At 44.8% G+C, this 17,942-nt stretch overlaps 1 protein-coding gene across 2 annotated transcripts in view; it reads left to right on the plus strand.

Annotated features, from left to right (window-relative positions):
• LOC110532105 (nucleolar protein 4-like) overlaps positions 1–17,942 on the plus strand; it is a 129,220-nt gene that overhangs the window by 15,505 nt on the left and 95,773 nt on the right. The gene's annotated exons all lie outside the window — the stretch shown is intronic.

Below are 17,942 nucleotides of genomic sequence, written 5' to 3' on the forward strand. Positions count from 1 at the left end.
TCATAATTTACTGTATTCTACCTACTGTAATTTAGCTTGGGGTTAGGGACACTCTCACACACAATGTTTTTAACACTGTATTTTCAACTTACATATTTGACCCACTTTGACATAGAGTGCCTTCAGAAGGTATTGGGCTGCAATTTCTGAGGTTGGTGACACTAACGAACTTATCCTCTGCAGCAGACGTAACTCTGGGTCTTTCTTTCCTGTGGCGGTCCTCATTAGAGCCAGTTTCATCATAGTGCTTGATGGTTTTTGCAACTGCACTAGAAGAAACTTTCAAAGTTCTTGAAATGTTCTGTATTGACAGGACCTTCATGTCTTAAAGTAATGATGGACTGTCGTTTCTCGATGCTTATTTGAGCTGTTCTTGCCATAATATGGACCTGGTCTTTTACCAAATAGGGTTATCTTCTGTATACCACCCCTACTTTGTCACAACACAACTGATTAGATCAAACGCATTAAGAAGGAAATAAAATCAACAAGGCACACCTGTTAATTGAAATGCATTCCAGGTTATTACCTCATGAAACTGGTTGAGAGAATGACTGCTCTGCACACTCTTGGCAAAGGGTGGCTAGTTTGAAGAATCTCAAATATAAAATATATTTTGATTTGTTTAACACATTTTTGGTTACTACATGATTCCATGTGTGTTATTTCATAGTTTTGATGTCTTCACTATTATTCTACAATGTAAAAATAAAGAAAAACCCTTGAATGAGTAGGTGTGTCCAAACCTTTGACTGGTACTGTATGCATATATATATATTTATATATTGTTTGTGTTCAAAAGCTCCAATAAGTTGCTAGTTGGCATCCAATGTGATGCAACAGTAACAATAGTGCGCCCCTAGCCTGCCTGAGAACCGCTGTATTCACAACTTTAGCCAAAGTCTTGCTACGAGATGGATCCATTTAGCCATACAAAGAACGGTGCACTAACATTCTTGTTCAGCTAAACTGCTAGCTAACTAGCCAAGAAGATCTCTAGCTAGCTGTACATAGCTAGCCTGGCTTGCTGACATTTCTGACAAGTCAAAAACGGTACCCTGTTTCTGGTGTATGTAGTTCATGACACTCGTTTGCTACAACAAGTCGCAACTTTGTTTCAAAGTTTCATCACGGAATTGTAAAGCGGCGCCGTTACCATGGAAACGTTCTCAGCTGCACATCTCCTGTGCTTGATCCGAATGCCACTTCTTTAGTCAGCTGTTGTACAACACATTCTAAAACTAGCTAGTTTTATCTCTGATCTAGGTTAGGGATGGTCAACTCCAGTCCTCGGGGGCTTGATTGCTGTCACTTTCCCCCAGCCCCAGCTAACACATGACTCCAATAATCAACTAGTCATGGTATTCAGTTTAGTATGCAATTAGTTTAAATCAGGTGTGATAATCTGGTGTGATAGTTAATCCTATAGACAAAATACTCACCAAATATTATATTTAATCTCAAGGAGACTACAATAACAAGTCTCAAAGGTGAAGTGTCTACGTTTTGAAAACTGCAAAGGACAACATCGACATCCCAGAACTTCAGAGAGCAGTGTTGAGAAGACTGGGCTCTCATTTGTGGCTACCAAGGAGAATGGTCTTGTGATCAGATGACCCAAGACTACCTGAAGTACCAGCTACAACTTTGAGGAGACGTCGCCAAACAACAAGCACACCTGGGAAGGACTGGAGCTTTTCCTGATGTCAGACTTGGTGGTTCCTGGGAAGTTTGAAAACCTATAGAGTACTCAGAATTGTTGTTGAATGATGTGGGCCTAAAAGCAAACACATAAATCATACTAATAAGGGAAAGTGTGTGTGGGCAACATTAATTGTGCATTTAAAAAAAAAATTGAGCATATAGTCATCATTATTGTACTTTTAGAATGGATTTAGAACTGTTCTCTTTTTCTGGATATCTATGCTGTTGATGGTTTACACTTTAAATGAGCAGATAGTAGATATCCAGAAAAACGGATGGACTACCCTGGTGTATATAGACTGCAAAACAAGTCTGTCCGATTACACAGACAGGTCAAATAGACAAGAATACAAGGTAGGCTCTGTAACCTCCCTCAAAATAACAAAAGCACAGTGTACGGGAAATGTTCTGATCAACTACTGAACTGATATCACCCAGACCAAGGAAAATGTCATGCCCCCCCAAAAAAAAGATTGACGAAGATATCACCAAATGGGGTATTTTTTTCTAATTGGGATCCAAATGAAGAGTAAAGTACAGTGTAGTCATGGAAAGTGTTAACCTGTTGTGGTAATACACTGTACTTGGTAATAAAAACATTACATGGCACATTACAGTGGTGAAATGGCAGCAGTTGTGTGTTGTAAGGTGCAGGAGCACCTGCGATGTTGTTCCAGAGACCCTGGGATAGCTCTCCGGTACTCCATCATGTCAAAACATCACTCCAGGTAGCGGCCAGCTCCAGCACCTCTCCCCTTTCTTCAAATGTTTCCTGTAATGATAAGAAAATAAGCAACATACGAAGTTACAGAATGCATCCAAATGTGATATAATTATGTTGTGGAACTAAGAGAGTCTCCAAAAACACCTGTACACAGTTACGCAAGTGCAGGTTTAAGGGAACGTTCTCTACAGTTGTGGGAATGTTTGTTTGCTGGATAACCTTGAATATTTAGTACAATTGTCGACAAATCCCGTTCATAAGGGCAGTTCACTTCCCTTCACTACAGCTTCCATCTACTGTACTTCTCACCCACTCTAACCTCTCAAATGAAATGATTTACCTTTATTTCAACAGGGAAGCCATGAGACTAAAGTCACTTTTGCAAATGAGCCCGGAACAAAAACGAACACATCAATAGGCAAGTATAGATAAACCTAAATATACACATTAAGAATCAAAACCCAGTAAATTAAAAAAACACATTCTTCATTATAAAAATTTTCCGATTGCCCTAGGGATACCAAAGCATCCAATCGAAACGTATTTTGGAGATTATTCCAAAGGAGTCTCCAGAGTTAACCAACCCTGTGAACGGTTTTGATAACTTGTCATTTAAAATCTTAACAGTGAAGTTAGGTAAGTTGGAAGCTTGTGGAGCAGGGCTCTGTAAACAAAAAGAGCTTAATGATGTGATCTACGTGACTTCAAAGAGGTTCAGACAACTTTTTCGGTAAAGAATTCAGTGGTGAGTAATACATATGTCTACGGTGATAAAACGAAAGGCGTTATGATAAACGTCATCCAGGGGTTTAAGTGGCAACTGCAATTTGATAAATAGTATCACCATAATCAAAAACGGATAGAAAGGTTCACTGCACCGTCTGCTTCCTGCTGACTAGAGAGGTCTGTTTCTGTAAAAAAAACAAATCCCACTTTAAATCTTAGCTCCTTAACAAGCTCATTTGTACGTTTATTTAAACAGTAAATCATTGTCAATCCAAATACCAAGGTATTTGTATGCAGGGACTTGTTTGATTATAGAATCATCAGATGAGTGAAGATGTAATCCATTTGAGACAATCTTACGAGAACATTAAAACAACATGTGTTTAGTTTTGGCTGTTTTAAGCAAGAGTTTTAAATTAGTATGGTGTTACATCTGCGCCTGCCATACTCTGTACTGCTCATCCTGTGTCTCCATATCCTGCCGCCAGTCCCCCAGTGCTCTCTCCCTCTTTCTCTCTCTGTGTGTGTGTGTGTGTGTGTGGGCAGAAACAGGTGTGCTGGAGGTAAAGCAGATCCTCACCATCTGCAATCTGTTCCATAATCAAGACCTCTACAAATACTCAGCCCTGCCACTGTCACGCTGCCAGATCGTAACCTCTGCTCATTCTGTCCGCTCTGACGCTGGTACTGGTCTCCAGTCCCACGTCTCGTCAGTCCTGTTATCCTGTCCTGGACCCCCCACTCTACTGCTTCCTTGGATTCACCTGCTCCGCTCTGCGAAACATAAGGTCTTCCTGCACAGTTGCAAAAAATTTTACTGTAGCCTTGTCACGACCAGGTCAGCCGTCGGGGGAATTGCATAGATAATATTATCATCTGCAGATAGATGAAATGTACCATTTTTAACAGATTGACCAATAGCATTTATATGAATAGTGAAAAGACCAGATCCTAGTATCGACCCTTGCGGAACACCTTTATGTACTTCAAGAAATTTGGACTTAGAACTCAAGCCATCGTGATTGATGGGGTTATCACTAAGATAGACAGGAAGCCAGGCCAATCGAGGGCAACTTGTTCAATAAAATAGCATGATCAATATCAAACACTTTTGACAAGTCCACAAACATGGCAGCACAATACATTTTAGCATCTAAAGCATTGACTGTTTTATTAATTACTAATGGGGTTGCTGTGATAGTGCTGTGATCTAGCCTAAACCCAGATTGATTTACACTGAACAATAAAATATGAACACAACATGCAACAATGTAAAAGATTTTACAGAGTCACAGTTCTTATAATGAATCGGTCAATTAAAATAAATTGATTAGGCCCTAATCTATGGATTTCTCATGACTGGGAATACAGATATTGTCACGTTGTAAAGTGATAGGAGACAGGCGCAGGAATACCAAATAGTTATTTTTATTTCTCTACCCAAAATAGCGCACGTCAGGAACATGACCGGAACGAAGCCCAAAATGAACACATACATATATTATATAACGCAGGGCTGTAACCCAAACAAAGAGCGAGGTGTAGACCTCTAATAAATACACGGGACGAGACCCGTAATAAAAATACATGGGACGAGACCCGTACTAACATGCGCACACTAACATGCAAGCTGATACAACAGAGCACAGGTACTCACAAGACCAACGGACATGGGAACAGTAACCAACAATGGAGAACAGAGGGCACACATATACACATACTACTCAGGGGGAATGGGAACCAGGTGTGCGCAATGAGACAAGACAGTCCGGGTTGGTGGTAATGATCCAGTTCAGTGACACCTAGAAGGCCGGTGACGTAGACCTCCGGAGCTGGTGAACGACATGAGCAGCAATACCGGGGGAATCCGTGACAGATATGCATCGGTTGGTCAAAGATAACTTTAAAAAAAAAAAGGTAGGGGCATGTATCAGAAAACCAGTCAGTATCTGGTGTGACTATAATTTTCCTCATGCAGTGTGACACATGTCCTCCTCAAAGAGTTGATCAGGCTGTTGATTGTGTCCTGTGGAATGTTGTCCCACTCCTCTTCAATGGCTGTGTGAGGTTGCTGAATATTGGCCTGAACTAGAACACGCTGTCGTACATGTTGATCCAGAGCATCCTAAACGTGCTCAATGGGTGACATGTCTGGTGTGTATGCAGGCCATGGAAGAACTGGGACATTTTCAGATTCCAGTAATTGTGTACAGAGTCTTGCTACATGGAACCGTGCATTATCATGCTGAAACATGAGGTGATGGCGACGGATGAATGGCACGACAATGTGCCTCAGGATCTCGTCACTGAATCTCTGTGCATTTAAATTGCCATCGATAAAATGGAAATTGAGTTTGTAGTCTGTAGCTTATTGCCTGCCCATATCATAACCCCATCGCCACCATGGGGCACTCTGTTCACAACGTTGACATCAGCAAACCCCTCGCCCGCACAACGCCATACACGCTGTCTACCATCTGCCCGGTACAGTTGAAACCGGGATTCACTTCTCCAGCGTGCCAGTGGCCATCGAAGGTGAGCATTTGCCCACTGAAGTCGGGTTAAAACGCCAAACTGCAGTCAGGTCAAGACCCTGGTGAGGACAACGAGCATGCAGATGAGCTTCCCTGAGACAGTTTATGACAGTTTGTGCAGTAATTCTTCAATTGTGCAAACCCCCAGTTTCATTAGCTCTCCGGGCGGTTGGTCTCAGACGATCCCGCAGGTGAAGAAGTCAGATGTGGGCTGGCGTTGTTACACGTGGTCTGCGGTTCTGAGGCCAGTTGGACATACTGCCAAATTCTCTTAAGACGACATTGGTAGCGAAATGAACATTCAATTCTCTGGCAACAGCTCTGGTGGACATTCCTGCAGTCAGCATGCCAATTGCACACTCCCTCAACTTGAGACATCTGTGGCATTGTGTTGTGTGACAAAACTGCACATTTTAGAGTGGCCTTATACTGTCCCCTGCACAAGGTGCAGCTGTGTAATGATCATGCTGTTTAATCAGCTTCTTGATATGCCACACCTGTCCGGTGGTTTATCTTGGCAAAGGAGAAATGCTCACTAACAGGGATGTAAACAAATTTGTACACAAAATTTGAGAGAACCAAACTTTTTGAGCGTATGGAACATTTCTGGGATCTTTTATTTCAGCTCATAAAACATGAGACCAACACTTTACATGTTTTGTTTCTATTTTTGTTCAGTATATATTCAAAATACCGTGCTCAGATAAAAAAGATCGAAGTTGCTTCTTCGAGAATCTTAGCTAGCTAGACATGGAAACCTGGAGATGGGACGATAATGATCAAGATCACTACTATCCCCATCCTTATGAAGTGGCAGCACATATGCTGTTTTCTATACTTTTGGAATATTTCCTGATTACAATGTTAGATTTAAGATATGGGTTACTAAGCCAACAATGAGGGGGCAGCACACTTGAGCACACCCAGTGGAGTTCTTGGAATATATTACAAGTATACAAGTAAGGCATCAAGGACTTCCTTTTTTGCGAATGACAGAAAACATGTTTGTGAAAGTTTTTCCTCCCTGTGACATACAACTTTAAGTACTTTTGTGCTCAAAGATAGTTTTTTATAAATACACTCAACACACAGTTCTGCTGAGAGATCTATTTGGAGACATTTCACGAAACAGTTGCCATGCCAGTGACAGTAGTCAACCTGTGTCATCACTCTACAAGTGGGAGTGTGTGTTAGTCCACTGTCATGTCTCTGAACTGTCAACACCGTTCTGAAACAGCAGCATACTGGAATACTGAAACAGCAGCATACTGAAATACTGAAACAGCAGCATACTGAAATACTGCAACAGCAGCATACTGGAATACTGAAACAGCAGCATACTGGAACACTGAAACAGCAGCACACTGAAATACTGAAACAGCAGCATACTGGAACTCTGATACAGCAGCATACTGGAACACTGATACAGCAGCATACTGGAACACTGAAACAGCAGCATACTGGAACACTGAAACAGCAGCATACTGGAATACTGAAACCGCAGTATACTGGAATACTGAAACAGCAGCATACTGGAACACTGAAACAGCAGCATACTGGAATACTGAAACAGCAGCATACTGGAACACAAACAGCAGCACACTGAAATACTAAATCAGCAGCATACTGAAACAGCAGCCTACTGGAATACTGAAACAGCTGCATACTGGAATACTAAAAGAGCAGCATACTGAAACAGAAGCATGCTGAAATACTGAAAAATAAACATACTGAAAAAGAAGCATACTGAAATACTAAAACAGCAGCATACTGAAACAGAAGCACACTGAAATACTAAAACAGCTATAATATAATACAGAAAAATAATTGATACACTATCAAAGGGCAAATGTCTAGTAAACCACACACACTGTAGAGACATATAATACACACACACACACACACACAAACACACACAGGGCCATAGGGCCATAGGACCGACCCATTGACAGGCCAAATGGAAGGCTTTCATCAAAGACCAGTGAACAAAAAGGCAATTACATCACATCCGAGTTGAAAGGGATGAATGTTATTAGCTAGTTGGGTTCTGGATTCATTAGAGATAATATTGCACCTCTCCAGAGCGAGCCAAGCTGAGGTCAGAGGTGGACACTGCATACAATGCTGGATAGGTTAGTCACTACTGCTACTCTTGCTATAGTAGTAGTGATGTCTTTTCAGGAGGTTTAATTCTCATAAGTCAAAATGTAATTTAAATGAACTTCCTGAATTGACAGATTTTCAGTTTCTACACACCAGTTGACTTGGTCTTGATATCTGTACCTCTGTGTGTTCTGTGTTGAAAGGTATGGCTCATTGCAGTGCACTGTTTGGCTGTGTTAGCTATGCACTGCTCTGTGATTGTTTGTTAGAGACGAGCATACTCCAAGCACTACAGATGCTTACACACACACACACACACACACACGCACACACACACTGACCCACTTCTACTACTTCCAGCCTAAGCTAAGAGGCCTCTGGGTGTAGCCAGTCAGCCACTACCCCTCTGGTTGAAGGATGTGGTATAGCTGTAAAAAAAACTCTGTACTAAAGCACGCACACGCAGGCAGGCAGGCGCACGCACGCACGCTCACACACACACACACACACACCATGTGGTATGAATTGAAGGCGGGGCATCTCTGCGTGTGGGGCTATGGATGTGGCCTTGTCCCCTCTATCTAACTGTGTGCATGTTGTGTGTGTGCATTTATGGGGCAGTGTGTGTGGTGGCCTAGCTGTGGGGGCGGTGTGTCGTCCAGCTGCCTGCTAGCTCGCTATGTCTTGGATACAAAGTCGATGTTTGTACGAGAACACGGCTCTGCTCACCTCCCCCCTGGCATTCTCACAGTTGCCATGGTGAACAGTTTTTTTGGTTCTCAATGGAGGAGAAATTAACACCGTTTTTAATTGGCTCTGGGGCCTCAATTTTGAACCTCCTCCCCCTCCATTACCCAGCTAGCTAACCTCCATAAGCCAACCGAAGGGAGTGTCGTTTCCTCATTATTAGACAATGGCCCGTCCATATGAACACACACATATATCTGAAGGACCCTGCTCTACAGGAGGTTACCTTTGCATTCCATTGACATCCCCCTGCAGGTGACCTGTACTATGTGCACGAGGCATGACCCATCCCGACTCACCCAGTCACTCACTGAATGAACAAGTGGAATGTCCTCGCACACTCTCGGTCTTCTGTAGGTTCTATCTGAGTGTGCTCTACGGTGTGCGAGAGGGAGACGGCGAGAGGGAGAGCAGTGGGGAGAGCAGTGGGGAGAGGTGGCGATGGAGCGGGAGTGCTAAGGATGGAGGGATTTAGAGAGCATGGCTTTGTGAAATCCCCATGATGCCTCCTCTTTCTCCCGTCTCTCTCAGGAGAGGATGCTGCTGTGGGACAAAGGACTGCCTCTCCAACCCCCTCCCCCTTGCTACACACCCATCCTCCCATCCCCCTCCTCTCACTGTGCCCCTCTCTGCTCTGCCAACGCCGCTGGATAATTAGCCCTGCTACGGCGCCTCACTGGGACTGGGGCCTGAGTCTGTCTGTTTGTCTGTATTCATTCCATGATGTTATTGGTAGTCCCTATAACAGGTGGGCTACTGCGGTATTCATTCCATTATGTTATTGGTAGTCCCTATAACAGGTGGGCTACTGGGGTATTCATTCCATGATGTTATTGGTAGTCCCTATAACAGGTGGGCTACTGGGGTATTCATTCCATGATTGTATTGGTAGTCCCTATAACAGGTGGGCTACTGGGGTATTCATTCCATGATGTTATTGGTAGTCCCTATAACAGGTGGGCTACTGGGGTATTCATTCCATGATGTTATTGGTAGTCCCTATAACAGGTGGGCTACTGGGGTATTCATTCCATGATGTTATTGGTAGTCCCTATAACAGGTGGGCTACTGGGGTATTCATTCCATGATGTTTGTAGTTGTGTTATATTTCTCCTGCTGCTGGGTGGTACAGTATGGGCAGAAAATAGCACATAGAAAAGCGGGCAATACAACATAGCAGGCAGCGTGTGAGCACGCTGGGGTGGTGAGGAGATGAGGGACGAGGGGAGGATGAGGGGAGGCATAGAGAAGTGATCTGGAGTGTCTGGAGAGGGATATTGGGATTGTTGAGTGTTTTAATCCTCGACTGGAGAGAGAGCAGAGGAGGAGCCCGCCAGCACCGTAACCCAACTAACGCTAACATAATGAAGCATGGTCAAAGGACTGGAGAGAAGAAGAGGAGGAGAAAGAGGAGAGAGGATGGGGTGGGGGGAGGGGGTGGGTGTAGAGAGAGCAGGATAGGGTAAAGAAAGATACAGAGAGAGGTGGGGGAGGAGGGAGATGGAACAGGGGCATCTGAAGAATGAGAGCAAAGGAGAGAGGATTTGAGAGAGGGAGAAAAACGGGATGGGGATAGTAAGATGGGGAAGGAAGGAGAAGCGCGGCTGTAGCCATTCTGCTATGCCAGACTGTGCCACCCAGCCCTCTGGAAGCTGTGACGACAGACAGACAGGCAGACACAGAGCCTTGCCCTGGTTGGCACACGCTGGGCACCCTGTGGACACCCTGATCTGTAATCAGTTTGTTTACTAACGCAGCCATTTAGGGAAGATTGGCCCATAAAATGGGACTGGCTGTCAGATTCACTGTGAGATAACAGAGCTGTGAACACAATACACTTAACCCTTTTCTCCAGCCTCTTCTCTGTCTCTCTGTCTCCTATTCTTTCTTTCTTTCTTTCTTTCTTTCTTTCTCTCTGTACCCATCGCGCACGCTCTCTTTCTCCCTCTCTCTCTCTCTCTCCCTGAGCTCCATCTGTATTGTGTTTCTGAGACGGCTGATCTTAAAGGGGTGTCACTTGTTTGTCTCTCTCTCTCACTCTCTCTCTCTGACTGACTGGAGAGAACAGAAGAGAACAGAAGAGAACATAAACAGGTCACCAACGTACGTATGCTTTGTAGAGCCACATTCCACTGCAGCTGTGCCTGCCTGCAGCCCGCAGCCTGCAGCCTGCTCCGAGGCGTGTACCCACTACCCACAACAATGATGAGGTTGCCCGATGCATAAAGAGGATGATTAGGGAATTGGCAGCGGTATATACTAGTACTATATCTGGGCTTAATAACGGTTGGCAAAAAAACAAAGGCATGGGGCTGCATGCACACACACACACACACACACACACACACACACACACACACACACACACACACACACACACACACACACACACACACACACACACACACACACACACACACACACACACACACACACACACACACACACACACACACACACACACACACACACACACACACACACCTCAGTGGATAGAAAGCCAGGCTGCTTATGTTAGTATGGTTAGGAGATGTTTTATCATTGATGTTATCACACCAGCTGGGTCTTTTGTTATTTTAAGCTTGGGTATGGGATGGCTTTCTGTGTGTTTGTGTGTTTGATTATGGGCCTGTCTACATGTGTGCTGCATGTTTGTGAGCATATGTGTGTAAGTGTCCTGTGTGTGTGTGTGTGTGTGTGTCCTGTGTCCTGGAAGTGAAGCAGGTTGTCTGCATCTGCTTGCTTCTGCAGCTGGACACACTCACTCCTGTCTGCAGGGGCTGTGCACGCTGCTGCTCTCCTCCTTCCTCCATCCCTTCATCCCTCCATTCCGAGCCGTCCACCGGAGAGGAGAGGAGGAGAGGGGGTGGGGTGGGCTGGGATGGCAGGGCGAGGGCCAGGCAGCCGTTTACTGAATCGACCCCTCGCGTCTCCTAGCAACAGGGCTGTTTGGAACGGGACGGGGGAGTTGAAGAGAGCGAGAAAGGCAGAAAGAGAGATGGGGGGGGGGGGGGGGGGGGGGGTGGAGAGAGGTAGAAGGAGGGAAAGAGAGGAGGAAGGCTGCACTAATTATGTGCCGCTGGAGAGACCACAGGCCTGGAGGTGCGGTGGAAAAGGGGATGGAGCCGGGGAGAGAGGGATTGAGAGAGAGAGCAGGGATGAGGGGAGTTTGGGAGTGAAGGGTCGAGGGAGGAATCACAGAGGGAGATGGAGGGAGTTAGGGATAGAGAGATGAGATGGCTAGATAGATGGAGCGATAGATAAACGCCCGACTGTGATGGTGGCACAGTAAGCACAGTTCCTCGCATTGTAAGGTCGTCAAAAAACATAGCAGGACATTTATTTCTACCCTTTGTTCGTTTCACTCTGTTCGCTTTCATGCCCCTCTGTTGCTTTCTTGTCAGGATCTAGTGTCAGCATCATATATCAAAACGTTTTGTGTTTGAGTGTGTTGCCTGCTGCCTCGGACTATCCCTTGTTAAATTGGATGCTATCCAGCTGAACTTTGTTCTCTACGACCATAATTCACTCCCATGCATGAGCAGTATTTACATGTGTATGTGCGTATGCACGGGTTGCACGAGGGCTTCCTGAAATGGCAAAATAAAGGAACCGTCAACATAAAGTGTCTTCATAGAGGGTTGGTCCACCACGAGCCAGAACGGCTTCAATGCACCTTGGCATAGATTCTACAAGTGTCTGGAACTCTATTGGAGGGATGCGACACCCTTCTTCCTCGGGAAATTCCATCATTTGGTGTTTTGTTGATGGCGGGGGGAAAACGTCGTCTCAGGGGCCGCTTCAGAATCTCCCCAAAAAAAGTGTTCAAGAACCACACCTGTGTGGGAGCTCCTGCTGTCAATGTACTTTGTATCCCTCATTTACTCAAGTGTTTCCATTATATGTTGGCAGTTGCCTGTACATAGGCTACATGTTTATGTATGTATGTTTGTTTGTTCGGTCATGTGCGGCAGGCAGCCTAGCCCTCTTTCCCTTTCTTTTTCTCTCTCCCTGTGCTGTGACTTTGATCCCATCGCCGGGCAGGCAGGGAGTGGGGGTTGGAGGCGAGGGGGTGCCCACTGTCCTGTCCTGTCTGCTGTGACCCCCCCCCCCTTCCTCCCCCCCCGTGCCCCACATATATCCGTACACGCAGGTTTCTGCTGTCGCACACGCTATCGTCCCGGGCCGCTGATGTGCCCTACAACCGTATGGGGGGGGGGGGGGTGCGTCATCATATGTCCCAGGCAGCCACAGGGACAGTGGGTAGGCAGGCAGCCCACGTGTCCTTCCCTGGTAGTAGTCATACCTCCTGGAGGTAGAGTGGTATGGTGGGTGTGGGCCAGTGAATTCCTCTCCTTTGACCTCCCTGTAAAGGGCATGACTGCTGGAGCTGGCACAGTGGCACACCATGCAGCTCTACAAGCTTTAGAGCAGGGTAGTATTCATTATGACACACTGTAGTAAACGTTTTTTGCAACAGACAAATAAGACCCAGCATTGTCCTATGTTAATGTCAAATGTTATCCGCAAAGGGCCTTGTCGGTCATCTATAGAGTAATCAACAACAGTCCCCTTGTCTCATCGATGCCTCTACCTGTCAATGAGAAATAGCATCCTCATCATCGTCGTCATCATCATCATCATCACTAGGGTTACGTCGGGCGTGTAGAGAGCTGGCGCTTTAGAAGCATGCAGCCCACTCTGCCCCACACACCATAGAAATATAATGAATAGAACGGGCTTGGAACCTCTAACCCTGGCAATTTGACTGGTCAACTCATGGGTACACAATGACTGCCTGGTATTGTGACACAATCATTTCCATGGTAATGTTTCATTCAAATGATGTTAACTGATGTGGCTTTGTTGAATCAACAAATCGCGTGACTCAGTTATGGGTACACTTCCTGCTTTTATTTCCTGCTTTCTGTTCCTGTTTTGCTCTTATGGGTACACTCGCAATGGCCGCCTGTCCATCCATTAAGCCATTCATTTTATTTCTATGCCACACGCCGCTCCATGCTGCCATGGCAACCCTCGTTACCTGCCGCTAGTGACAGCCGGAGCGAGGGAGAGCGGCAGAGGGATTGAGGTAGAGTGAGAAGGGTAGGGTGAGACCGGGGGGGAGAGAGAGAGAAAGACAGGCTAGCAGAAGGAATAACTTGTAGACTAAGGGGGAAAAAAGGATTTGGAAGGGGAGGAAAAAGGAGGGTGGTGAGGGATTCTGAGAGGATGGAGGGAGTTTAGGGGGAAGGAGGAGTGCAAGTGGGGTTGGGGGAGGTGAGTGCGTTAGTGCATTGACTGACTTCCTGTCTATTGCTTCTGTTAAAGGATGCACAGGGATCGACGTTTTAAACAGCAATGAGGAGAGAAGTACCCCCCCCAACACACACAAAACCTCCCCCATGTTCACCTGTCGGCTCCAATGAGTCCCACACAAAGCCAGTGGAGTGGCGTGCCCAGCAACACAAAACAGACAGACATCTCAGCTCAGCTCACATACTGGGAATATACTCACATTAGGAGAGAACGACTGTGGAAAGATGAGACCATATTTAAGAAATAGAAGGTTAGAGCATAACACAAGGGCAGAACAAAATGAGGAACGGGTCAGAGAGAATGTGGTGCGTGTGACTTGTGTGTAGGGGTATTTTGGATCATGTGTAAATCCACACAACGTTTGTTGACACAATTCAAGTTTTACTAGGTGCAGCCTGTGTCACATGACCCGCTGCCCCGCACACCTGCCCACGAGGTTGGCACTCCGGTTGTCATGGCAGCAAGTTTTGCCTTATGGTGAGTAGAATGCTGGTTGGAAGTAGAATGGTTTTTCCCCCACACCCATTTCTAGCCAGGACCTGTTTGTGTTGTGTGCTCTTTTGTGCTGTTGAAGCTTGAGCTTGGATCTCTGAACAGGATTCGTGTAAAGATAGGCCATGGATCCTGATAGATTCATTATCAATTGTGAAGATGGAAATATGAAGAATTCCACAAAATGAGAATGAAATGACTTCATTAAATGTAATGTTTTGTTCATATTTTCTAAGGTGGAGAGTACAAATGACAGATTCGAGTTTTATGGTTCTTTTAGTTTTGGTTCTGTTGCCGATGGTCATTTTGAAGATCCTGAACAAAGAAAAAAGATCTCACCTCACCTCTCTTACCATGACGGTTTTGTCAGTTTGTTGACCACACACTTTAGCCGGGATGAGAATACAATGATTCACCAGCCAGTGAAAGAAACAAACAATCAAACAAAGGCTATGAAAAAATACGCTTCAAAGAGCCATTTCTCTGTAGAAATTTAAAGTGCATTTAAATGCATCACCTGCTGTTTTTTCACAGGGACTTTGTGTGTGTGTGTGTGTGTGTGTGCTCCTGGCAGGTATCCCCTCTCCCAATCTCTCTCCCCCTACTACACACACAGCTCTCCACTGGCCTTGTGGGAGAATAGGGAGGTTCCCATCAAGACTTCCAGATATTCCAGCATTTCTCTCCTTCTCTCTCCCAGTGTGGGAGATACAGAGCTGGGTGGGAATCTCCTCCCTGCCTTGTTTTCTTTGTGTGTGTGTGTGTTTGTGTGTGTGTGTGTTTGTGTGTGTGTGTGTTTGTGTGTGTGTGTGTGTTTGTGTGTGTGTGTGCAGGACCAGATTAAGAAATCATATGCCCTATGGCATTGTTTCTTTTTTTTTCAGACCACCTCAAACCCCTTTCTGGCACAACATCATTTTCTGTAAACAATGGTAAATGTACTTTTGACGAAAAAGCCCTTTTATAATAAAGCCATAGTAACATTTGCCATGTGGCATACAGGCTACATACAGGCTACATACAGGCTACATACAGGCTACATACAGGATACATACAGGCTACATACAGGATACATACAGGCTACATACAGGCTACATACAGGCTACATACAGGCTACATACAGGATACATACAGGCTACATACAGGATACATACAGGCTACATACAGGATACATACAGGATACATACAGGATACATACAGGCTACATACAGGCTACATACAGGATACATACAGGCTACATACAGGATACATACAGGATACATACAGGATACATACAGGATACATACAGGATACATACAGGATACATACAGGCTACATACAGGATACATACAGGATACATACAGGATACATACAGGCTACATACAGGATACATACAGGATACATACAGGCTACATACAGGATACATACAGGCTACATACAGGATACATACAGGATACATACAGGATACAGGATTTTCACACATGAGGATTTTATTTTGTTGCAGCGTCAATTATTATTATTGTTTTTGTGCATTTTTAAAAACTATTAGCTGAATCTGGTTGAATACCACACAAATGACCAACATGAGTGCCTACTCCGACAAACTGAGATCAATCTGGTTTTGAATTCAAACAAACCCAGCCCAAATCATTAGCCCAGGCCAATGGAGCGACACACAGATTGTCAAATATTAGGAGCCAATATATATACACAGTATATATATCATAGGCTACTAAATAAAATGCCCAGTGGCAAACTGACTCATCTAATGACGAAGAGGAAGCCATGGGCTACTCACGGTGATGGCCGACGCGCTCGGCATGGCAATCTCAAGATGAGCTACTTTGAAAAACAGTGCTGCTGTTAGCTACAAATGGGAGGTTGTTGAGAAAAAAGGGTTACTATTGGTTCTACGGTTCTCTTTGCAGCAGTAGGCATTTGCTTTCCAAACGTTTTTCCTGCGATTGTATTTTGAAATCTGCAAAAGGCAAACCTACAGCTTGTGTGTGTACAAGGTAGTTGTTGTGAAATTGTTAGAGGACTTGTTAGATATTACTGCATGGTTGGAACTAGAACATTAACATCTGCTAACCATGTGTATGTGACCAATAAAATGTGATTTGATTTGATTTTCAGCTGCAACCAACCATAGAAATATAATTTATAGATGGGCAGTTCCCATTCAAGTCAGGACTGCCATCCATTCCTGGTGTACCCATTAGCAGTCAAAATGCCATGGTTAAGTGATACAAAAGCCTTCTATGGATTATATGTCTATGGCCCAACGCAACAAGCTGTAGCCAATTTAGAACGTATGAGGCCCAAACTGTGGCCTTTCTGACTGTAGTCATACCAGTAACTGCCAAAATAACGGAAACCCTTAAGTAAACAAGGGATAGAAAGTATATGTTAAGGTGTGGGGTGCATTTTCCTGCCATGGTTTAGGTCCACTTGTAGAACCTATGCCAAGGCACATTGAAGCTGTTCTGGCAGCTGACCGTGGCGCGACACTCTTTTAAGACGCTTTCTGTTGGTGTTTCCTTCATTTTGGAAGATACCTGTATGTGCTTGTGATAACACTTAAATCCACAGTTCTTTTTAATAAACTATTGATCCTCTGTGGCTAAATTATGCTCTCTGGTGTACTTTGAACATTTAGAGCCGGCTCCTGAGGTTGGATAAAACCATATATTTTTTTAATGTTGCCTCTTGGGCCCAGCTCCTGACTCACACAGTTGACCAGTCACATTTATTTATAATGCAGTTTTTATTTTTATGTTTTATTAATAAGTTACCCAATCAAGGCAGGGCCCCCCAGTTACCCACGTTGGCCCCCTACCTCCTCTCCTCCCCCATCTGATGATTAGAAGAGTGGCAGCAGGAAGTAGCAGGCGAACTACACTCACTGAGATTGGAATCTTCCTGTGGTTGGCGGTTGCAGTGACATTTAAAAAAATATATATATACTACATATATAATATATATATTTCCTTTATTATTATTTTTTAAACCTTTTTTCAGAACGATTTAGCTTTATTTATTTTAGCTGTTTTTTGGGCCACCCTGCGGGCCTGGGCCAAGGGGATTCAGCCGCGGTAAAGCCCCTGCATTAACCCGGCCCTGTGTGCATGCATACCAATGCTGCTATTGGCGAGGACATTCTCTGCTTTACTGTTAATGTGAGGCTTCAAGTTCTATCCACAAAGTACAGCCTAGCACTCTGGTACCCTGCAAACCATGATCCCGTTTGCTGTTTTACGCCCAGAGTTGTAATGGAGTCTGTTGCACATGTTGTTAATGGTTGCTGTTCATATAATGACTTGTACATTGCTAGAGATGACCACCTTGTCGACATGGTCTCTACTGAGGTGAGACAGGTGGTCTCACCAACAGCACACATACACAAGCAACCTCTTGTCAGCAGAGCCTGGATTGATGTCGGTGATAATGTGTTTTCTTGTATGCTGAATAAGCCAGATATTGATTTTGTGTGTGTGTGGAGGTGGGCTGCTCATTGGACTGCTACATGGAGCAGGCCTTTTCTGACAAGCTGCTTAAATACCAGGCCCCCCCGTGTCATTTCTGAACAGCATCGGATACCAGTCCAAGCTTGC

Source organism: Oncorhynchus mykiss, chromosome 9 (genome assembly GCF_013265735.2).
Source record: "Oncorhynchus mykiss isolate Arlee chromosome 9, USDA_OmykA_1.1, whole genome shotgun sequence".
Lineage (NCBI taxonomy): Eukaryota > Metazoa > Chordata > Actinopteri > Salmoniformes > Salmonidae > Oncorhynchus > Oncorhynchus mykiss.